Source organism: Apis cerana, linkage group LG5 (genome assembly GCF_029169275.1).
Source record: "Apis cerana isolate GH-2021 linkage group LG5, AcerK_1.0, whole genome shotgun sequence".
NCBI classification, from domain to species: Eukaryota; Metazoa; Arthropoda; class Insecta; order Hymenoptera; family Apidae; genus Apis; species Apis cerana.
In genome coordinates this window covers 10862521-10888039 of record NC_083856.1, presented here as the reverse complement: position 1 = coordinate 10888039, position 25519 = coordinate 10862521, and the positions used below count along the sequence as shown (strand labels likewise).

Below are 25519 nucleotides of genomic sequence, written 5' to 3'. Positions count from 1 at the left end.
TCTGTATTTCCCTACAAATATCCCGAAAATCAGATCTTCGCACGATAAACGAGTTATAAATCGTGAGAATATTCTCGAAGCGCCCCTAGAAAAATTACAGTTTGAATATTCGTAAAATAATTGGAAATGGTAGAAATTATTTTCATTTACAAAGTTGCCTTAGGATAAGCTGAAGCGCCGTCTAGAAATACTTTTGACTCTAACCAAGTGTTCAAGCTCGTAAAAATATTTTCTGAAACCGTCTACTCGACAATAATTGGCTTACGTCCTCTTAAATTTTTCCACGCGTATCATATCTCCATGTATCGCGAGGGAAGAATATTAGCAGATTCGAAAATGGGATCACAAGGACGAGGCATTAAATATATCGCGGCAACAAGCCCGACATTCGTATTCAAAGCCTGCCCCCTGCACCCGCACGTGTCTCGCCTTCCCTTTTATCTTTCGTTTTCCCTCCCCTCCCGGACTCGAGTAATCTCTCGTATCTCGAACCCCCGCCTAATCCACGTTGAAAACTTTGCGTTTTCCCGGCTGAAATTATGGCTTCGAGCGCGGTTAAGACAGGCCCCCTTTCTTCCGACGAGTTTAATACCCGGTTTCACGTGACGCTCGGTTGACGGAATGGAAATTGGAGCGTTATGGAAGGGAGAAGTAGAATCGATGTTTTTATTTCCCAGTCGATGATAGTCGAAATTGACGAAGTTTTAGAGGGGGAGAGAGGGAAAAATTTATTTACCTTTTTCCACATCTTCGCGGAGTTTCACCTTTGATTCCGACCCGGTGATCGTGGAAAGCCTGTTCGTCGCTAGCCAGATATTCCCGTTAATTATCCCATCCACCGTGCGGGATCCAAATTTGCGTAATAAGAGAATTTCCAACTTAGTTGTTGGAAATTTCGGAATCCAAAGTTGCCCCTCGTTTCGTCATTTTGAGGGACGGGATACGTCACGAACTTGCTCCTCCACCCACAATATCGGACGAAACGTATTCGAAACGAAGAGCAAGGAAAGAAGTATTCCCCTTCCGTGGATGGGGGAAATTCGTGTTTTCCATTCGCGAAGAATTATCTCGATCGTCTCTTTTCTCGAAGAAATCGATCGATGTGTAAATTTCCTTTCGAATAAGAAGAGAGAGAGAGAGGTCGAAAGAAAATGCAATTTTTTCCCCTTCAATTTCGCTTCTCGCCCCCTATTTTTCCATAAGGCGGCTCGAGGTCGCGCGAAACACCTGAAATCGCTCGACTCGTTCGAGCAACGGTGAATAATTGTTGGGAAATTTCTTAAAGAAAGAAAAACCAACTCTTTCGAAAGGTTGGAAAAAATTTTATCGATAGAATGAAAGGGAGGGAGAAGTAAACGTTTCTCGAAGTTTCGTTTCTATTCTTAAAAATATTTTTCAGAGTTAAGAATCGGTTTCGAGCAAACATGATCAATTTGTGGGGTAAATTCGCGCGAATTCCATCCGAGTGGAAATAATATCGTTGATAATTTTCGCTCCATAGAGCAACGGCGGTCGAATTCGTTGAATATAATCGCGGAAGAGTGGACAAAAGATAGTCCGAATGCTTTCTCCCCTCCTGGAAGGAAGGATTCGTTTTATAGAAATAATACTTCTTCTCGTCGACAGAATACAAACAAGCGAAAAAACTTGGATCCCTTTTAATCGTCGTCACCTCGTCGAATCGAAATTTCGCGTTTAACTTGGAATCTCTCGTGGCGAGATGACGCAACACCGACGTAAATTCTCGTGGCGTTGTTTCGAGCGCGATTATCGTTATCGAGCCATCCACGTCTACTTCGACGTATTCGATTCTCCCTCTGATTATCCCAAATACCTCCTCCTCTCCCATCTTTCAACTTCGTTTAATTATTCACGCAACGTTCAATTACGTCTCGCGTTTTCAACATTTCGAAAAAAGATCTTTAATCTTTAATCTTTTTCATTTCTTACGCGATGCAAGAAAACGTCACACAATCCATAATCTACAATTTCCCCGATTTAAACTGAGACATAGCAGCAACGGAGTTTGAAAAAATGTCTAACAAAGTTATTTCAAGCGATCCGTTTACAATTATTTCCAATTATTCCTTGGAACGATAAATTATCGGAGTAAATTATATTAAATTTTTCCCCTTAATTTCACGGGAAACGAACGAAAGATTGGATTCGATCCTTGGAGGGATATTCGTGCGATATTCGTTCCACTCGGACTTTGTCGATTCCGACAGAGCAAAAGTTTGCCTTTCGATCGTCTTCTTCGTTCGATTCGAGAGGGAAGATGAAAAGACTGAGAGGATGAGATGGAGGCGGAAGAAAGACGAGTGTTTGACGAAGTGGGGAAAATTTTTTGGCGATGAGCCACCGCCTGTCAAATTATCGGATAATTCGGGACCGCCCACCGTTCCGGTCACGTCCGATAACATCTTGGAAGGATGTTGCACAGCTTCCCAGATGCTTCCCAGATCTCGGCCCCGTTCCAGAAAACCCTTCCTACCAGAAACGGTATCGGATTGACTCGTTTGCTCGATAATCTTCGTCGCCTCCGTCTTCCTTCCCCGATCGCATCCACCGTTTACCCTTCGAGAGGGGTCGAAGAACATGGCTCCCAACGTGGAAATTCCGAATTTAGCTAAGAGTGGCTTTCAAGAGGGATGGATATTTACTTATTTCTTTATTTGTGTATAGGTTTTTGAGAAATTTCTAATTCGTTCGAGTGTTGTTCTTTGTTATAAACGATTATGCGAATAAAACAATTTATTTTTCTTTCGACGAGTATTTTTTAACCGCGTGGAATCAACCCTCAAATTTTTATCATATTTTTTCCACGTGTGTATGTATATATATATCTGGAAATATTTTTCACGGTTGGATAATAAAACGGTAAAATATTCTAAATATTTCATAGTTTGTTTCTCCCCTACCCGCGTCTCGTTGAGAATTTAAAAAAAGAGGAAAATAACAGCGATATTTCGAGGGATGATCAATAAGAAATTCGTAAGGATTAATATGAAACGAAATTATTTTAGTAGATGCGTCGTTAACATCGACAAACGTAACTTTTAATAGCAACAAAATTTACATTAAATAAAAAAGAATCTGATTAATTTTATTCAAAAAGGACTTTTTATATTTCTTTTTCATAGCTGGATCGGAGGCAGGAAGCATGCAAATTACCGGGCAGAAATTCTGTTAAAAAGAATTCAAAGGCCGCTTCTTCCATTCTTTCCTCGTGAAGCCTCGGGATAGAACGATAAAGGGAGAGATTCCGTATGATCCTCGCCTCGGTTTGTTGTCCCCGCGTTTTCTCGCCTTTATGTACCCCGAATAAATAATGCATGAATACTTTTCCACCCGTCTTAACCCGTCCGACGCTGTTTCGGCCCAAAGAGATCCCTAATCGAAGAGGAAAAACCTTTCGTTTCTAGTAAAATTTCTCATTTTTCGCCCCTTCGTTTTCGGAATTATGAACGGGCGCCCGTTCGAGTAAATAATCGATCAAACGTTGATTAACGTTTCTTGTTCAAGCGAGGGAATTTAATTATCAATTATTATTCTCCGATCGATGCATATTCCGCCGCGGAATTCCACGGTTGATCGTTCGTCAAGGACGATATCGACCCCGCAATTTCCACCAATTTATTCCTCTCCCCGCGGTATCCACCATTTCCGCCGTGTATTCCATCGAATTCCCTTCGTACACGGCCGTGTATTCTTCTTGGAATTTCTTACCCCGAACAAACTCGCTTCGATCGTTCGCTTTAACCAGCGATCTGTACGCCGAATTAGAGGGAATGGTTGCCAACATTCCTCCTCCCTTTCTAATTGCCTCTTTGCTCCCAACAACCAAGTCGTTTCGACCTTCCCCCCTCTTTTATCAGCGGTTAACGCGGTTCGTTAGTTTCACTTTGATCTGTCTATTTTTCCCCTTCCCTCTTGATTGTCACGGAAACGGAGAATGGATTTTCCTCCTCCTCTTCTTTTTCTTCTTTTTCGAAGAAAGGGACACGGCGGAGGAGAGATTTCGGTGAGAAAAGGAAGTGGAAGGGGTTTGTCGAGTCTTCTTAGGGGAACGTCTGGTTTGTTGGTTATCGCGATCGACTCGAAACTGGTTGTACTCGCGGTAGAGGAGTTGTATCGATATTTCGGTGGCGTGTGTAACGAGTTTCCGAGCTCTTCCGCTTTGCCCTGGCATCTAGTTAACTGTCAATCACCTAATCGAAACTTTGCCTCGATGTTCACCTTTCATCTCGTTTCCCGTTTATATTCTCTCGTTTTAATATCGTTTTAATGCCAATAATAATAATAGTAATAGCGTATACATACGTATCATTCGTTTTCAAAAAATTTTGCTGATTAGAGTTTTCGTTCTCATCTTACAAGGTTCATATATCATCTTGCACATCTTTATTTAGTTTTGAAACGCTCTGTACAATTTGCGGCAAAAGCGGACTCGATTATTTTCTAGCTCGTTGCTTGCTCGTGACGTTTCATTTTGAGGAGAATGGAACCAAAATTGGACTATTTCTTTTTGAAGCAACCTGTACAACTTGCGAAAGGACTAGCTTCGGTTTTCTCTTGCTTCGTTTCGTTCGTTTCATTCATCTTGAAAAGAAGAATAGAACGCTTCGCCGAAATTTGAATACATATTTTTGAAGCACCCTCTACAACTTGATCGCTTTCTCGCTTTTATTCGCTTTAAGAAGAGTGGAATGTTTCTTCAAAATTTGATCATTTACTTTTTGAAGCACCCTGTACAACTTATTAAAGGAAGCAAATTTCGTTGCTCCTTTATTCCTTGATTTCCACTCGCATCTTAGAAAGAATAAGAAACAGTTCAGTAAAATTTGAAACACCCTCTACAATTTGATCGCTTTCTCGCTTTTATTCGCTTTAAGAAGAGTGGAATGTTTCTTCAAAATTTGATCATTTATTTTTGAAGCACCCTGTACAATTTATTAAAGAATAGAAGCAGATTTTGTTGCTCTTTTATTCCTTGATTTTCAGCTTAAGAAGAATAAAACACTAAAATTTGAAGCACTCTGTACAATTTATTAAAAAATCACAGATTTTGTTGTTCTTTTATTCGGTGATTTCCATTCGCACTTTAAGAAGAATAAGAAACGCTTCACTAAAATTTGAACTATTCTGTACAATTTATTAAAGAATAGAAGCAGATTTTGTTGCTCTTTTATTCGTTGATTTTCATTCATACCTTAGAAAGAATAAGAAACACTTCAGTAAAATTTGAAACAACCTGTACAACTTATTAAAGAATAGAAGCAGATTTTGTTGCTCTTTTATTTGACTTTCACTCTAAAAAGAATAAAACGCTTCACCAAAATTTGATACCTATTTTTGAAGCACTCTGTACAATTTATTAAAGGACAGAAGCAGATTTTGTTGACTTTCATTCGCACCTTAAGAAGAATAAAATGCTTCACTAAAATTTGAAGCACCCTGTACAATTTATTAAAGAATAGAAGCAGATTTTGTTGCTCTTTTATTCGTTGATTTCCATTCTCGCCTTGAGAAGAATAAAACGCTTCACTAAAATTTGAAGCATCTACAATTTATTAAAGAATAGCGGATTTTGTTGCTCTTTTATTGACTTTCACTCTAAAAAGAATAAAACGCTTCACCAAAATTTGATACCTATTTTTGAAGCACCCTGTACAACTTATTAAAGAACAAAAGCAGATTTTGTCGCTCTTTTCGATTCCATTCGCGCCTTAAGAAGACTAAGAAACGAAAATTTGACCACCCGTTTCTGAAACAGCCTGTTTCCGAAAGGACAGAATCAGATTTGGCCGTTTTCTCACTCCTTGTTTGCTCCTGACGTTTCATTCTCACATACTTGCCGGTGTGATTTATTCGCCGTTGTAGGGAACTAATATCGGCAGCACCGCGATATTTCCGTGACAGAAAGTTAATACAACCGTTGTATATGGTTTGAGCGAACAACAAAGTTGCGCGCAGTATCGTGGCCGTGATATTATACCGAGGCGGGAGCGCGCTAAAGATTGGCTTTTATGACCGAGTATTTAGTTGGCGAGCGTATGACCTGAAGGCAGATTTTCATCGGTTACGGAGAACTTTATTACTGTCTATATTGTTCGCGATTATCGATGTCCATTCCATGTATATGTGTATATACACACACGCGTGCATCAGATATTAAACCGAAAAATCCTATCCCAAGCAACGAGATTTTCGAAAGATGGCGGAGGGACTTGATCTCGAGTTCGGCCTCAGCCACTGCTCACAGAGGCCAAACAAAAGTCTCGAGTCTCGAGTTTCGTTATCCGTTAGCTTTGCATCTGAGCTAAAGGCCTATCTCCATTCTGCGAGTGTCGCATTACCCATTTTCGATTTATTTCGTTGATTCGCGCAGATTTTTATCTGCTCTCGAACGATATTATTAATATATATATATATAGGAGACAGCTAAAAGTCTTTACTTTATTCCATTCAAATTTCCCCTTTGTTGTGGCAAGCTTTATCCCTCGTTTATTGCTCGCGAACAACATAGCGATATAACATAAATCCGGCAAAATCCGAAATCTTAAGCTTCTTGCTCTCGATATTATCCGCTTTGCCTTCAACAATTATTTATAAACGATTATCGAGCCGATATCTCAAGCTTTGACTCAAAGTTCCGTTCAAGTTGCTTTCCAAACTAAACTAAACACCGCTCGGGATGGATAAATAGAACCGTTGTAGTTCCTCGAATCTACGACGATCGATGACACGTGTCGACAAAGTGGACAGAAAGTCGATTTTAACCCAGAAAGAGCGAAAAGTTTCGATTCGAGTGAGATATGATTCGGAAACGTTCCATCCTTTTCCCCCACTCGTCGCAAAATTAAAAATTAAATCCCATTTTCAAACGTATTGCCACTTCATCTTGATCGCGTAAAAATTCCCTCGTTCCACTTTTTAAGTGGCTTTTCGACGCGAGTCAAAATTGATTTTAGGTCAAGCTTTAGGCTGTTCTCTCTCTCTCTCTCTTTCTCCATCGCGAATAGAGCCCTCGAGCCAGATCGAATTATCGGTGATAAACGGAAGCGTGAGATTGCAGGCGATGGGAACGGGCGCGCAGAGATCTGTATTTAAATTTTACGGGAGGAGGGGAGAGAGAGCCGGGTAAATTTTTATGGCCGATAACGGTTGAACGTAGGCAGATCCTTATTGGCTATTCGCCGGTAGGAAATAGACGAGACATTGGCTTGCATCCACCGCCACTCCTATATTCCGATTTCTTTTTACCATATATTTCCATTCCCCTCCCGATTCTCTTCGTGTCGTGTAATTTTATCGCGACAAATTTATCGCGCCTCCCGTTTTCTAAACGGGATAATTCTTAATAATATCTCTGTATATATATATATATGTGTGTGTGTGTGTTGCGTTATGTGTGTGTCCTTTTTTATCGTCCGACTAACCGCTGCTTCGTTTCAATTCGAGGAACGTTTTGTCGATGGATCCGGTCGGGCGATAACGAGGAGGGGAGAAAAGGATGAAAGAGGATCGAATAACAAGAGAAAGTGAAAGAAAGAAAGAAAGAAAGAAAGAAAGGGAAAAAAGAGAGACAAACGAGCGCAGGAAAAAGATCATCGACGTTCGTGCTGCTCGAGAAGAGAGAAAAAAGGTAATAAAAAACGCGGTGGTTTTTGTCGAAAGTTTCGGTGCCTCGTCCTCTCTAAGGTAAAGAAATCTTCCTTTCGACCATCATCGAGTCGCGGATAAATCGAGCTCTCCTTCCTCTTTGCCTCCGCAATATTTTTTCCATCACCTCTCGCACCCTTAATCGCATACCCTTCGAAACGATATTCCGGTTTTTGTATCGGCGTCGTTATTTCTCCCCTTACCGACCACGTCGTAACGCGCTCGTTATATTTAACGAGGGCAAAAGTTTTCGCGGCTCTCCCGCGGTTCATGAATATGGAACCCGAGCAATTTCTTTCGCCCCTCTCCTCCACTCTCCCCTCTCCTTTACATCGCATCCTATGGTCAATTATTCCTTCTTTCTCACGTAGAAGAAGAAGAAGAAAACGATCCTCTTCGTATTTTTCCTCTCACTCTTCTCGCTTTGGAATTTATTTCGTATTCTTTCTCTTCTATTTTTCGATGAACCGAATGTGTCGTTCTTTCGTGTAATAAAAATTCATCTATAAGACGTTTCTCCTTTCCCACTCCTTCCATCGCGCGTTATTTCGAATCATTTTCGCGTGTTAATTATTCTCGGCTTTAAATACCAACTCGGCCACGCCGAATTCTTTTCAGGCGCGGTTTACAGGGCCGCCTCGTGGCGTAAAATCGATGGAACGGTGAACGACATTGGGCCATTGTGCTCGAACAAAAGCGGAGAGAGAGGAGGGGAGGGAGGGAGGGAGAGAGAATCGCGTTGGAAGATTGCACTTGACAGGGAATTCGAAAATCGTGTCCCGTCGAAAACGACGCTTATTCGGCTCGGAGCTCGATCGCTTCCAATGCGTTCCCCCAAAATAATGTTTGCGGCATTACACGAAATACCTATATTTCGTCCAATAATCGATTATACGCACAATAACGACGTTTTTGTTCGAACGAGCTAATTTTTCCCCATTTTCTTATTCCTCTTCTTCTCGAACGATATGAAAGTAATAAGTAAATTTTCGATAAGCTCGATTAACTCGTAACCTTAGAAACTTATTTTCTATTGCTCGTTCGTTCCTTTACTCTTTTTCCTACCGCTCGATCGATAAAAATTCCTTCCCTTCCTCCTTCTTCCGTACGCTATTTTTATCGCTACAATCTATTAGATGTTAGAAAGTTTGGAATTCAAGTCTGGAAAAAGTTCTGGAAATATAATACACGCAGTGGTGAAATCAACGCACGATTGAATCTTTTAACCCTTTCGAGTTTTTCAGTCGGTCGAAATAGCGACTCGACTGATTTTGCGCGATATAATATTCACGAATCAACGAAATTTTCTATTAATCGGTGAAATCTAAAAATCGCTCGAGTTATTTTCCGATTTTGAGCTTGTACGACTTTTTAGAAAACGTGTCAATCGATGTATAATTGAATATAGAAATATAGAAATATAGAAAGGAAACGAGATGTAACTTACAATTAAAAATCTACCAGTTTTATTTATTCTCCGCGTAAAATCGTTGTCCCCCTTCTTTCTATCGCAGAGTCGTTTCCCCTCATATTTTTCTAAGCGCCCGATTTTAACGGCTCGCAGAAGAGGATTATTCGAAGTAGCAGTGGTTGGGGCCGGAAATCTAGAAACGGTGCCGTAGTCGGGCGGAACGATTTCGTAGGAAATGGCCAACTCGCGACCACCGGCCGACCGCAAACTGGCTTCCCGTTCTCCACCCTCGGATAATCGATCAAGGAGCAGCTAGGATGAAAATCGATTTCGAATTTTCGATTCTTGCGGATCGATTCCATCCTGTTTCGAAGGATGATTGTTGACACCGAAGCGAGTTTGAACGATCGTTCGTCGCGTTTTCGAGGCAAATTATGACAAAGTTGATTAATCGGCGCGAGAGGACGTGTAAAAATTTCACCTTATTTTGAATTAACCGGAATTATTGATGGTTTAATCCAGTGGGAATTGATCACGCGAAGAAGTAAATTCTTAAACTTTAAAACTTTAATCGATATATGGAGAAATATTATGATTATTGGTCCGATTGACGTGATCATTTTCTCCATTTTTAATTTTTCTCGATGCGAGAAATAATGGATTAAATGTTAATTTTGTGAGAATACGAATTTCTCGAAATAATTTTCGCGCGATTTATTAAGATTGCCAGCTCAGTAATTCATAACGCGGATTGATCTCTGCATTTATATTTTATTCCAAATTTTTTCGGTTTTATCTGAAAATTTAGAATCTAAATCGAATTACTTTTCACTTTTCTTCGAAAAATATTGAAAATCCTAAGAACATTAAAGTTTAAATACACGTAGATCTTGGAGCAATCGTTACATCTCGTCTCTATTAATAATTTTCGCGCGACGAGGATGTACATCTCGATGAAAACACGGTTCAACTATCGATCATCGTATAATCGATAATTTTAGACCGTTTCCTACCGTTTCTAACGTCATGTTGACAACGAATTATGTATCAGGCACACAGGAACTGGGTTAAAACAATCCACCTGCCAATTACCCATAATAGAATGTAATTCGAATAAACCGAATAAACAAGGTATATTTGATCACCGACGCGAAACGATGGTGGAGAAATCTGGATTTTCGAATCGAGCGATATTCGAGACGCGAAAATAACTCGACCGTGATCAAAGTTGCGCCAACTATCGTTTAAGCGTGATTCGCTGGAAACGCGATACGCAACAGTCGACTACGTATATTAACCTATTTAACGACTGTACAATAGTTGCGATCGAACCGGCAGTGAATTATCGGCCAAGATAAGCAAACTCGTAGTTTGATTTTCATCAGCGATCCAATCGCCGCGCGCCGACCTTATTGCCTCCACTTGCGAGCACGGCGGCGGTGAATCGCGAATTGTAGTAGCCAGGGATGGGTTTGAGTTCGATCGAAATATTTCTAGACACTTTCCAACTATAATTTCCTGTTCGCTCGTTATTGGAAATTTGAAATTCCTTCTTGAATAACAATCGATTCGCTTTCCAATTTTCAATTCGAAAGCGTTATTACACTCATTCAGATTTGTCCTATGCGAATAAATTCTGAGTTTAGAATAAGAACCGATTACATGTTTCTTGCCCCGCTCGATTATTCGAATATTTCGAGCGCGCTCGCTCGAATTCGCGGCCAGTTCTATTCCATCCCTGTCTTCATCAAATTCATTTGGACCGATATTTCGAGCATACTTGTTCGAATTCGCGGCCAGTTCTATTCCATCGCTACCGAGTTCATTCGCATCGAGCCAATATTTCGAGCACATTTGTTCGAATTCGCAGCCAGTTCTATTCCATCGCTACCGAGTTCATTCGCATCGAGCGAATATTTCGAGTACATTTGTTCGAATTCGCAGCCAGTTCTATTCCATCGCTACCGAATTCATTCGAACCGCATCGAGTCAATATTTCGAGCGCTCGAATTTGTGTCAACTCGATCCCATCCCATCAAATTCATTTGGACCGATATTTCGAGCACATTTGTTCGAATTCGCGGCCAGTTCTATTCTATCGCTACCGAGTTCATTCGCATCGAGTGAATATTTCGAGCACATTTGTTCGATTTCGTAGCCAGTTCTATTCCATCGCTACCGAGTTCATTCGAACCGCATCGAGTCAATATTTCGAGCGCTCGAATTTGTGGTCAACTCGATCCCATCCCTGTCTCCATTAAATTTGGACCGATATTTCGAGCACATTTGTTCGAATTCGCAGCCAGTTCTATTCCATCGCTACCGAGTTGATTCGCATCGAGCGAATATTTCGAGCATACTTGTTCGAATTCGCAGCCAGTTCTATTCCATCGCTACCGAGTTCATTCGCATCGAGCGAATATTTCAAGCATACTTGTTCGAATTCGCAGCCAGTTCTATTCCATCGCTACCGAGTTCATTCGCATCGAGCGAATATTTCAAGCATACTTGTTCGAATTCGCAGCCAGTTCTATTCCATCGCTACCGAGTTGATTCGCATCGAGCGAATATTTCGAGCATACTTGTTCGAATTCGCGACCCGTTCGATCCCATCCCTGTCTCTATCGAGTTCATTCGAACCGTATCGAGGCAACGTTTCGGGATGATTATGTCGTGACGCGAGAGGGAATCAACCGTCGGGCGCGAATCAAGCCGCATTGTCGTCTATCCTTTGATTAGGAACCGTTATTCGCATTTAATCGTTGCCCTTTCTATTCCTGCCCCTCGTTCCTTTTCCGTCCTGGGTCCTTTGCGGACGACGAGAAAACACTGGCCAGCGAGGGAGAGGAAGGGCGACGATCGAGTGGCCGTTTCAATCTGCTCCCCGATTTGCGTGAAAATCGACGCGCGTAATCCACTCGACTCGCCTCCCCCGCCTCCCACGCAGCTTCGACACTTAGTCACGATCAAATCCCCCTACAAAGTGGAAATCAATTTTTGACGCTTAATAACGCGTCGAGGAGGATCGAGAAGAGGGCGTGGCGTTGAATCGAACTGGGGTGTTTTGTTGAAGAATGCTCGAAAGGAGGAAAGAAAAGTAGGATTTGTAACGATTAACGGGGATCGTTATGCGACTGTTTTTCTTCCCCTCAAAACGAATCGGAAGAAGATGGATAATTCGATGAACGTTGCGAACTCGATCACGCTTTTCACAGCGTTCGACAGTTCCAATCACGATCGACAACCGATTCTGTCGATCGGTTACGCGCGGACGCCTCGACGAAGGATCACGACGAATATAATCTCCGTGGAAACGGTTTAAACACCGCGTCGAGTAACTTGTCCTTTGTTCGGCCGAGGCAACGTCATCGAGCCCGATCTCGAAATCGAGACGATTCTGGAAAAATGGAAAATATAACTCGCGTCATCGAGCAGTAATGGTAAATTCGTTTTCGCGATGCGAGTGTTGGCGCGTTTAAACGTTTCGAAACGTTTCGGGGTTGACTGGAAAACAATGCTCGACGAGCCATTGAACGTTCCAACGCGTATGGAAAATACGATTCTCGCGCATGGTGCATGTACCGTGGAGGGGAGGCATGGAAGCGGTGTGACGCGACGTCCTCAATTAGCCAACTCTCCCGTCCCCGGTCGGGTTAAGTCGGCCAGTTAATTTGACTTTGCAAGTTTGCACGATATGCTCGCGCCACTTTCCAATCCCTCCTCCTATTTCGACGATTGTTGGCCAAACTTCTTTCGAGCCGGTCTGCAAACTTTCCCCTATTAACAAAGCTGATCATTCTGACGATGGGATGATTAAAACTTCGTCAAGGACCGCGCCGAATTTTCCAATGCTCGCATCGATGCCAATTCCTTTCATTTAATTTTCGGCGCGAACAAGTGATTCGATCGTATCCTTTTTCGTATCCTCGACGAATACGTAACACGAAGATCCATTTACCTCGTCTTTGGCCGGAAGTTAGATAATTTGGAAATCTGATTAGAGTATCGAGGCCGGCAATTAATCGTTGATTGCCTCGAAACGCCGATCGCTGAAAAATCCACCACCTGCGAATAAGGAGGATTTCAGGTTGGTGACGTTTACCTCGTCCGGATCTTTCTCGAGGAGGAGAGGATCGTGCGTTTCGTCGGAGTCACCTGTTGCCTCGTCACTCGCGTCCTTATCCTCTTATCCGGCGCTGAACAGTTGCAGGGGGAGGATAAGAAAGTTAGTGGAAATTAGCGAGAATTTAAAAAGGAGAAAAAATTCCTCTCTCTTCTCGAGGACGTTCGAGGAAGGAAGTATGATCGGTTATACGGAACCTTTCCGGCAGATTTTTTAATTAACTTGAATATCAACCACCGTAAAAGAGAAGATAATTAATTGGACGCAACTTCGGGGGGAATTGTTTAACTATTCGTATTTTGCCCCGGTGTCTCGTAGATTTAACGGGTTGGCTACGGGGGGGATATGACGTGGGTAACGGCCAATCTCTGCGCTGATTAACGGAACGATTGTGCAGGCGGGAAGTGTTATCAGACCGTCGAGCGCGCTGGCAAATACGCGTGAGACCGCTTTCGATCGAGACGAGACGCTCCTCCGCTTCCGCTTCGAAATTGACGCGAATAATCGACCATCCAATCCGATGTAAAATCCGATAGATTCGCGGCTCAACCCAGATACATCTAAATATCCCAAACGACGCGCGATAAACGAACAACGGAACAGACACTGGTCGAAGATTCTTGGAGAAAGACCTTATTTCTTTCTGCGCTGTTGTTGGTTAATGAGCAGAGACTCGGTCGGTAACGCAGGTATCTCGTCGAGTTATCGTGGCGAAAGCGAAAGAGGATCGTAGGCGGAGGGAGAGGAGGAGCATTATTACATCCGCCGCGACGTTATTGGCCGCTTAATTTCTAAATGCAACGTCGATAATTACTTTTCGATAATGCGGCGTGGTCGACGCGTATTACCCTCGATTTAAATAGCGGGGGAGGGGGCAGAAGGCGGGGCAGGCTCCGCGACGGTAACGAAATTTATTACGCGGCTCGGACAATTTATTACAGGTAATATCGTGACGGTGGCGGTTCAAAGCGGGTCCACCCCTCGACGCGACCAGTTACAGAAGCATATTCGATTTCGTTAATAACGTTTCGCTTCGCAAGGCCTATCGAGAGCCTGTCCGACTCTCTCCATTTTTCCTTGCCTCGCTTTTATCGTCGGGAATGCGCGCGTTTGCCAGTCAAACGGTACGTCATTCCACGCTGTCAGCCGTCTCTGGCAACGCCGCCGAACGTCTCCACGAATCGGAGCGAAATTGGAGCCGGGAACTTGGAAGCTATCTAATCTCGACGCATCGGCGCGGGTATCTAACGTGGATATTTTTTTAAGTAGTTAAGATAATATAACAATATAACGAAAATATAACGATTTTGAATTATTTAATTATTTTATCCATTTTGTCAGATTCCATACAAAATTTTTTACTTCTCATAAATAATTTCGTATTCGAGTAGTTGAGACATAACAATCCGGACGCATTACAAATAAAATATTTCAGGCTCACACGATTATCCTAAACGAAAATAATAATAATAATCCAAAACTAGGATCCGTGAAGAGAATTCAATCTTCTCCTAACACGCGTATTGAGTTCAATTTATGAATATAATTTCTTGTTCGAACAGTCGAGACAATATAATCTAAAAACTATATAGAAACCTAATAGATCCTTCGAATTGAAGATTTCAATGGTTGCTTGCTTGCGAAGAAACAGAAACGGAAGAATTGCACGTATAGACGGGCGCGGAGGGAGGGGAATCGAATTAAACACGCTCGACGAAGGCTACCGTACGCATCTGGTCGTTGCACGAATAACAATATAAACCAAATTTGCCAACCTAAAGGACCGATTCCATTATTTCGTTATACTCGCTCGCTTATTTCCCTTCGAATCCGTTACATCTCCATTTTATCGATTCACTCAGAAAGAGGCAGGCCGGAATTTGGCAAACGCGTCGATATCCTCGGGCCATCTATCGGTGAATGGTCTGTGGAAAAAAAAGAGAGAGAGAGAGCCTACTATTGTTTCGTTCCATCGAATTTTCAGGTTTGTTATCGTATTACGATAATCGCGAAATCTTATCGATGGAAAAATGATTAGAAAATACCGTTATATACCTTGCTAATATATTTAGAATTCCGTGCAACCCCACTCGGAATTTTCCAAGAAGAATAACGATACTTCAAAGCCCCTCTCTCTTCGCTTGTTGTCGGGGGATAATCTTTTTTCGTGCGTATCGCGATACGAAGCTTAACGCTTAACAAGGGCGGTGGGAATATTACACGCGTCAAAACCGAGAGCTTAGTAGTAAACCCGTCCCACACGCGGTCATAAACAATTTTTTCCGCGAGATATATTTCCTGTCAACCGCACCTTTGCGCCCTGGATAAAATCGCAAAAATGATTCGGCCACCTCGCTTGTGCCGAGCTCTCCAACGTGGAGAAAAATATCCCTTCGTGTTTTCGAACGTCCAACTTTCCCTTCAATTATGATTCTTTCTCGATTGATAATTCGCGCGAGAGTAGAAACGGACGTCCAACTGTGAAAAATGCAACAACGATCAACTATCCGGGAAAAAATCGAGTCCGAGACCTTTCCATCTGTTATATCCGGATAAACTAATCCAACAATTTTCCACAATTTTAATCCCGAAAAAATCGGAAATTTTATATTTTGAAGTATAAAATTGTTGGGTCGAATTTATTCGTAACTTATTGCGATAAATTTTTTTTCTATATACATATATATATATATACAAAATTTGTTTTTCGCGACAAATTTAAATTTCATTGCGATCAACAAAATTTATTATTCGATCACCGTGCGACGACAATATTGTATTTTCATTATCCGTTTGGAAGCGCGTGGAAAACGTATGCGAGAAATACATAAATTTGGTTGAAAAAAATCCTCGTATTTATCTGCACGATGAATTTAGAAAGAATTTTGAAACGAGCTAGATATTTTATACCGCACGATTTCTAATTATATTACACGACGAACGCGTTGTTCGCACCGAGAAATACGAGGGAGCATAATAGGAGGCGTAATTTCGCCCGTTTTCGAAAGTGGACGTTTACGCCGTATTTCGCCGCGAATCGATCAATTTCGACCGATTTCGCTCCTCCCCGCCGTCCGTTCGAAACGCGAGCAAACTAAAGCTCGGCTTTAATCTATTAAAGCCCGTTCCCCCGCTCCTGAACGGTCTCGCAACGGTGGCTATCCGTTATGCCGGCGAGGAACGGCCGGGTGTCGTCCTTTGACGCCATCCTAATTAACGATTATCGATTCGACGTGGCGATAGTGCCTCTAATTAATTCGCAGCCCCACCTTTGCGCCCATCGACACGCCGAGTACACCGTGTAGGGAAAATAATCTTTCGGCCCCCTCCACTCTTGCTGCTTGGCCGGCCGATCGATACGAAGGAGGGGAGGGGGGCGTCGAAAGCGCGGCGTAAGAACATCATTTTCGGTGGATGGCGACCCTTCGAATCGCAAGTCGAAAAATCCGATGATCGAATGTGAAACTGATTCGTGCCGGGGAAATATCTCCTTTATCAAAGCTCTTTCCTCGATCGTGTGTCAAATTAATGAGATAGGAAGTTAGTTTATTTTAACAGTGGAAGATTCGATTGGGTCGTAATACGAAATCGAAGGGGATAAAAGAAGAATTTTTAATCACTTTAACGCAATAATGGACAATAACTGAGGCTGCAAATTTGATCGATCGTCAATTTGCTGCGCAAAATTCGCAAGTCGATCCATCTGTGAAGAATGTAAAACGCAAAATTTCGGCGAGGAAATTTCTATGGATGGTTACAAACGGATGTGGGGAGGGGGAAAAAAAAAGGCGCGGATTGTCACGTCGATTCAACGCTTTACGCTCGCGTTAATACGATCGATCGAGCCCATTCGTTCCAAACCGCTGGTTAATGCTATGTATTTTCAAGCGAGGATGAATGGTCGAGTCGTGTGTCGCGATAGTCCTACCATTTTGTTCGCTTTGTACCAACATTTTGTCCGCGTAATTACCTCCCCGTTTGTATCCCTTATCGACGAGTAACGCGGGGAATTTATTATAGGGACGCGGAGGAAATTTCAACGGGGGCAGGGAGGGGAGAAACTTTTGCCTCTCCTCTCCTGAGCAGCGGATGTCGCCGGTCTTCGGAATCGAAGGCGAAATTAAAACTGTATGTAACCTCTTCGTCGATTAATTTAGTTCCTGATATAAAAGTGAAGATCAGCGAACGAATTTTAGAAACCTTAAAAACCTCGAGCGTATAAGCGTGTATGTGCGACTCGATATCGTGTTTACTTGTACGAGTGAATTGCGGGTGGAACATCGAAAGCGATCTGTTTCGATTCTGTCGCACAATGTGTTAAAGGAGCGAGAAAATTCATTTTTAAGTTTGTAAAGAATAATTGTTCCGATGTAATAACCATTAAAATTTTTAATCCTCTTTTTGAACGTTTTACGGATTAAACGAAATATACGTGTGTAGAACTAATCGATAATTGATCGGTTCGATGGTCGAGAAATATTGCGTAAATTTATTAAGAAGCGTTCAAACTTTGATTTTTGTTTTTATTTTTAATTTTTTGTGAATTAATTTTAAGTAACGATTTTAGGATATACGAAAAGTAGAAAGTTTCTGCTTTATATTTCACCGCCATATTTGATTCGCAAAACTTTGCAAAATCAATTTCGTTTATCGTGCGTGCATGCACAATTTGATGTAACCACCGATACTCGATTCTAATCTATCTTATATTATAATACGTGCATTTCTATGGCATGATCGATCTAGTGAGCACAGGTTACTTTTACTTTACGAATCGTTTCGCAAAAGTATTCCCTGATAAAGGGGCTTAAACCAAGTCCGTCTCTCTGGCGTACGAACGTAGAGTTGGACAAGGAGAAATTCGAAGAATTTTAATTTTTCTTTGTCGGATTCTTCGATTCTTCGTTTATTATAAGTTGTGTACGAAGGATGCAGTTATCGTCGAGGAACACGTGGTTGGAAAGAATTCGTTCTCTCTCTCTCTGTGCGTGCATCGTTGCGAGTATTTTCGCGATATCTCGCGCTCCACAAACGCATAATGCGGCATTTCGACGATCAATGTTGCGTGCACGGCCACGCTTCGATTCTTGGCATGCATAATTCATCGCAACCCATTTCCCCTCCTCCCCTCTTTTTCTTTTACACCTCTCTTTCACTCTTGCCTTCCTTCTCCATTTGTTTTTACTTTGTCACCGATATTTCTTTCGGAACTTTTCCGACCGAGATTTCGTCGCGATCTTAATTAGAGAATTCTTAGAGTAACGTTTTCTTTTCTTCTCTTTCTACTTTGTTATCGATATATTCCCTTTCACCGAACGATTTGCAAGAGTAATCGGATATTTCATATGAATTTATACGAGACAATTTCTTTGAAAAAGAGCACGCGAGTTGTGGCAATCGTTAAAAATAAATAAACGAAGTGGATAGAAAGAACCAAAGTTCCGCTTCTTTCGTCCCCCTTTTTATCCTTCATCAAATAATTACACGTGAATTCAATAATCTTGTTTACGAGTCGCGGCGGTTGTTATTAAAGAATCGCGGATAACATTTAAAAATCGCAAGTTGACAGCACGTGCTGGAAATTCCTTTTCCTTTTCTTTTTCTCTCATCCGCGACTCGTAAAAATAATTACACATAAATTCAATAATCTTGTTCGAGTCTGCTGTTAATTAAAGAATAACATTTTGAGTGCGCAGATTCGTCGTGGAGAAATTTAAGGGTGGAAATGTCTTTTCTCTCGCCCTCTTTTTCTTTTTCATCCCCTTCTTCTCTCTCTCTTTGCAATATTCCAAACATCTATTCATAAAAATAATTGCACATAGATTTATACGTTCAATAATCTTCTTTTAGTCATGACAGCTACACATCTAATAGATTCATATATTCAATAATCTTGTTTGAGCAATTGTTAAAAAATCGAGAAGGAATAATATTTAGAAGCTGCCTTTTCCTTTTTTATCCCCTTCTTCTCTCTCTCTTTGCAATATTCCAAACATCTATTCATAAAAATAATTGTACATAGATTTATAATCTTCAATAATCTAGTCTACACATGTAATAGATTTATATATTGAATAATCTCGTTTGAGCAGCTGTTAATTAAAGAATCGAGGAGGAGAAGGAATAACATTTATAAGCTGCCTTTTCCTTTTTCATCCCTCTCTCTCTTTGCAATATTCCAAACATTCGCTATTCATAAAAATAATTGCACATAGATTTATACGTTTAATTTATACTTTTAGTTTACACGTGTAATAGATTCATATATTCAATAATCTCGTTTGAGCAGCTGTTAAAGAATCGAGGAGGAGAAGGAATAACATTTAGAAGCTGCTTTTTCCTTTTTCATCTATTCATAAAAACATTTATTCATAAAAATAATTGCACATAGATTTATAATCTTCAATAATCTTCTTTTAGTCTACACGTGTAATAGATTTATATATTCAATAATCTCGTTTGAGCAGCTGTTAATTAAAGAATCGAGAAGGAGAAGGAATAACATTTAAAAGCTGCCTTTTCCTTTTTCATCCCCTTCTTCTCTCTCTCTTTTAATACTTGCAATATTCCAAACATCCACGATTCGTAAAAGTAATTGCACATAGATTTATAATCTTCAATAATCTTCTTTTAGTCTACACGTGTAATAGATTTATATATTCAATAATCTCGTTTGAGCAGCTGTTAATTAAAGAATCGAGAAGGAGAAGGAATAACATTTAAAAGCTGCCTTTTCCTTTTTCATCCCCTTCTTCTCTCTTTTAATCCTCGAAATATTCATCGAAAGATCCGCTATTGGTAAAAATAATTATAGATTTATACGTTTAATTTATACTTTTAGTTTACACGTGTAATAGATTCATACATTCAATAATCTCGTTGGAGTCGCGGTGTTAATCAGAGAATCGCGGATAACGTTTAGCGGCTGCAGGTTGGCGGCGTGCCGTGGAGGAAAGCTAAGGGTGGAGGATGCCTTTTGATTCTCGAACGCGAACGATTCTCGTGTTTCCTCGCGTATGCATAATTCATCGTAGACTGATTTCACTTTGTCCCCTCCCCCGGCAATAAACTCGATGATCCGCGTGGCGTTTCCAACGTTTGCGTTTTCTTTCATTAACCTCCCCCTCGATCCCCTCTGCGTCGCCTTTCGGTCCAACCATATCGCCACTCTTTTCTTGTATTCCGTTTATATCGTCCCCTTCTCTTCGAAACTCGATTCGAAAAAGGTGCTCCCTCTTTCGAGAAGATTTATAAATTCACCGCGAGAGGATTCACGTATGTTTATAAGTGGATATTTATACACTAGGAAACGATATAGGAACGAATCGATCTCGTATATACGACTCTCTTCGTAAATTTTTATTCAATTTTCGAGGAGTTGACGCGATTTCGCCATGTAAAAAGTAATAAGAAATCTGGATCTTTCACATCGCTCCTCTGATCCTCGCCAGCCAACAGAGACGTGGATGATGGTAACATTTAGCCAGATCGAGTCCAATTACTATAGCACAAATAGCGGGAAAAGGAAAAAAGGAATTCCAAGAAACTCGGTTATTAATTCTGAAATAAGAAGAGCAAACGTACGAAGAAATTTATGCACGCTAATCGACCTCCACACGTCCCAGTAAGAGGTTTTAAAGAAATTGTTGGACGAAGCGTACTAAATTCGAGGAACGTGTGGTCGACCGGATGAATCGTTAATGGCCGATTTTGCGCGAGTTGTTCGATGAGTAACAATACAATATTAGATTTGATATTAGAAAAAGGAAGGACTCACGAATAATTTGGACAATTTTTCAATCGAGATTTCGTTCAAGACTCGAGTAATCCCCTAATCGAAATAATCGAAATCGTAATTTAACATTTTCCGAATTTTATATTTATCAAGTAGAGAAAACTCGCGATAAGATGCAGCCGAGGTTAATCGAGAGTTGGGACACGTTCGGCGAAAAACGATATATATGAAAGCGGCGGCGGTTGTCCGTTGTTGGTATCCATTATTCACGAGCGAATGGACAGTTTGCAGCGTGATGCAGTCCAAGTGGGCATCTGTGTTCCGGGGCGAGTCACGGTTCATCGGTGAATCATATCGGTGTAGAGGTGGGCGCGGTACACCTAATTCATTAATCAACTCGCGGAGCCACGAATACGGACGCAATCGCGGATACGCGATCGTAAATCATGCGATCGCGTTGTACGGGCATCCCGGCCGAGTGTTAATTGTTATTAATAGGATCCGTGACCGATGATCGTCCGTTGTTTTCAGAGATCTGGCGGAGGGGAATTTCTTCTTTTTAACCGATAATGCGAGAATCGAAGGAATACTCGACGGCTCGTTTCAAATTCCGTAAGAGATGGAATGGTGGATGGGGCAGAAGCTAACAAAGGTGGGAATCGGTGTTACTTCTCTCTTTTTTTCAAGCGATTTTTTCCGCGAGAGGGATAATTCGAGCGACACGAACGGGGCTCGATTAACATTTCAAAAGAATCGGGGACAAAAGGGAACTCGCGAACGATGAACGGATTTCGTGAATGAAAAATACTCGTGGAACTCGATCGGATGTGTTTCCGTCCTCGACGCCGCAACAGGGGAGAAAAAAAATAAAAATAAAAATAAAAAGGAGGGAGAGAAGGGAGATTCGAGTATTTTTCGAGTATCTTTCGAGTGACTCGCGATGATGCAGAAATCTCGAGCGCGAGAACGGACAAATTAATCCCCAATATATATATATGGAGTCGTTGGAGGACGCGCTTTATGCGGTTGTCACGGCGTTGTTTATACGGTATGACACGGTACGTCGGTGAAAAACGATCGAGTGGCCACAAAAGCTTGTACCGTAATTTCGAGTTTTCCGTGTCGATGTCTATGATCGATCTCGGCCGATCGAAGCAAGCGTGGGACAGATCGGCCGGGGACGTCTGACGGCTTTTAATCCATCAAAGCTCGGTCGTTCCGTGCCGATGGACGTTCCCCTTCGACCGGCTGAATAAAATACCCCTCGTTTTCCAACCTCTTCGATCGCTGTTTTGTTCGCCCTCCCCTCCCCTCTGTCGTTATTAGAGATCGATATGACGTTGATTTCCATTCGGCCGGCTTTCAACGTTCCACGCTCGTCCATAATTAGAGGAACCGGTGTCGAGGAGAAGTAAAAAAAAATATAAAAAGCAGGGAGGGGGATGGTAGAATCGCGCGAATCGACGAGTGGAAGGACGAGGAACAAGTGTACCTGAATTTTTCAATCCCATTTCCGCGATCGAGGCGCGGGCTAGCGATGGGATCGAGCTTGTTTGTCGACGCGCTAATCCCTCGAACTTATTTTCTTCCTTCTGTAATTTAGAAGAAATTTTCGAAAGAAGTATTCGCTGTTATTCTTCATATGTACTTCTTATGTATAGAGCCTGTTAGGTTTTCACGGAAGTAAAATGTTAACCATGCGTTGGAACTCGAATCTGTTGTTCGCGATACGCTCGATCCCATCGCTGGCACGTGAACGCGTGAAAATCGACTTTTCGACCCACGTCCGCGGCTCCTACTTCCCCCGTTATCTTTATTTCATGCGTTATTTGGATTTAGGATTCCGGATTAAAGTTCGTATTCCCTTTAAAGCCGCAACCGTACCGTCGAGATTCTAGTTTACGTTCCGCCTGTGCACGCCTCGCGGGCTCATTAGGTATGCGTTCGCATACCTTCGTCAAGTATCTCGAGTTTCGTACTAAATTTCGACTGCTGTCTAAATTATGCCCGTTATCCCCGTGACCTTAGCTCAGACGGTATCGTTCGTTTATAATGAATGATGCGTGACGCGTCGATCCTTCCAAATTTTACCCATCTACCTTTCGCATCTCTCCCTCTATTTTCGTTTGTAGCTTTCCCTTCATAATTAGTTTTTGCGTATCCCGGTGAAGGGTCTTTCTTGATGAAGCCGAGTACAAAGGCAACGCGATATGAGAGCAAAATTCCGATCGAAAACCCAGTCTCGTTTATTTTATTTGAAGGAGTATGGAATTATAGAACCGTCGTTTCCAGCAAAATATGTAGATTGTAATATTACGGAGTGATCAGTTGGAAGAAAGGAAAGGTTTAAGAAAGGAAGGAAAGGTAAAAATGGAATAATTATATTCGTATACCGGTGATGGATGGAAATTTTTCGGGGCTTGCAATGAAAAGGCGGTAATGGCAAAGTGTACATCTGTCGAACGCACTTTTCCCATTTTCCATTAGGAGCGTAGCTTCTCTGATACAGCCGGCCAAATTAGCTACCCTTTCATCGCGTTAGTTTGGCCCGCATTCTATCTGCCCTGGGCTTTAGACCGAGTTTTCAAGGGATGCAGGTCGTACGGAAAATCTCCCTCTCTCTCTCTCTCTCTTCCTCTTCTCCGCTTCTTTTCCGTGTTTCCTCTGTTAAAGTGGTTTAATCTGCGGCAATCTTCCGCCGCCTCCTTCTCCGTGTCTCTCCCTCGTTCCCATTTAATTCTATTCACGGCCAACAGCTAATTTTAAAAGGCTACATGCTCGTTGCCTTGCCACCAACTCCTCCCCTCGTTTTTTCTGCTTCCCCCTTCCATCCTCGTTAACAGTCTCGATGGAAGGCTGGAATCGGCCGCAAGACATTTCCAAGGATCGATTAACCAGTTCCAGATTAATCTTGCTGAATTCTTTATGAACCGAAGTCGAAATCTTTCGGCAAAGAGAATCCTTCGAGCTCTACCTTCCCGAGCTCCCGAGTAATCCAAGGACGATGTGGTAAACACGTTCCAACGTGTTTTGTTTACTCCCACGGTATGCCGTGCAATTATCGCATCGAGTTTCTAGAATATGCGAACAATGCTATTCCCGCTGGAGTGAATTTTATTTCATATTCGAATATATATATATACACTTCTTGTTTCGTCACCTATGCCTCTGAAAAATACGTTTCGAAATATGTAATGACGAAAAATATTTTATAAATATTTTATATTACGCGACGTGAATGGCGTGACGTTAGAAAAGATTAGAATATCGAAGATTATGAATCGCTGTTGAAGCAATGTTATTGAAAATATGTCGGAGAACGACGTTCCACTAAAGGTTTCCTTAAAAAATGTCGTTCGTTTAATTCTGAAATTATCGAAATTATTATTATCCATTCGATGATTTTCGAACGAGGCTACACTTTGGAAAATATACGCCATGTTATACGCCAACCTCGAGCTTTGCGTATTATGGAACAGTTTAAACTTCAAGATCCAGCCATCTTGAACCTGGTTCGACCATGCTTAAAAGCAAACAACTAAGATGCCTGCGAGTGGCAGCGAATCGTTAAGCGCGAGTCAATATTGCTGTAGGGCTGTCATATAATAATCAAGCGGGCAGACTCGAACAAAGCTCAGGGGTTAGTCGAAGCTGAGTATCGATCGAGGTTTGCCACCGAGGCAACTCTCTGTTCCTTTATCGCACGGTAGGACGGTGGAGCGATCGACCGATCGATTCCTAGATCGATTACGATGTCGCGTCGAGCCGTAGATGGCGCACGGAAAGGTCTGTTGCATGTCGCGCGTGTCGCTCTCATAATGTATGCATGCGCGTGGCAACCGATACTCGCCTGTTTGCGCGATCGATGCGTGTGTACAAGCGTCAACCGAGCGTCGTGGAATAGAACGGGGTGATATTAATGAGATCCGCGCGCGAAATTTCATTCCGTGAACACAGACGAGGTTCTGAATCGCGACTGAATTTTCGCTGAGAAGGCTCGATGATTCTGACAGGATACGATAACCGCGTTTATGATACGAATAGCGATGGATGCCAAGCACGTTGTAACTAGATTCGAACGTTGATAGATTCGAGTTTATTTTGATCTCGGTACAATTCGGTATCGATCATCGATACGCGGCATGGGAACACGGCATGAAGAGGTTAAGTAAGAATTGATGATGAATGTTGTGAAAATTGGGGTCTAAGTGAAGCTAATAGCGACAAGATGCAGCGATAATCGCATTTATAAATACCTGAGACTACCATCATACGTGTAGGTGTACGTAAGTAGATTGGAATTTATTTTAAACTCCTCGAATTTAGTCGATAACGAAAAAATTAACACGTAGATCGATCATCGAGTTTAATCGACAATCGTCGAATGAACGTGCACGACTTTAGGTCCGATTTATAAAACGTATGATCGCAACGCCATCGCGCGGTAAAAAATCGATCATGTGTATCGTGCTTTACTTAGTATGTGCGCGAACAAATATCGAAGAGGTTAAGTTAGAGTTAAATAAGTGTTCGAAAATTGGAATCTAAGTTGAGTGAATAGTGAAATCGAGTCGTAATACGTTTC

At 41.8% G+C, this 25519-nt stretch overlaps 1 protein-coding gene and 1 long non-coding RNA gene across 2 annotated transcripts in view; one reads left to right on the top strand and one right to left on the bottom strand.

The window, feature by feature from the left end:
• LOC107997905 (uncharacterized) overlaps positions 1 to 25519 on the top strand; it is a 121227-nt gene that overhangs the window by 31251 nt on the left and 64457 nt on the right. The gene's annotated exons all lie outside the window — the stretch shown is intronic.
• Positions 18999 to 25324, bottom strand: LOC133666115 (uncharacterized). The gene is made up of 3 exons (XR_009829784.1): positions 25191 to 25324; positions 19841 to 24102; positions 18999 to 19058 (listed from the first exon to the last, which is right to left on the bottom strand). It is a non-coding gene; the product is annotated as an uncharacterized LOC133666115 (long non-coding RNA).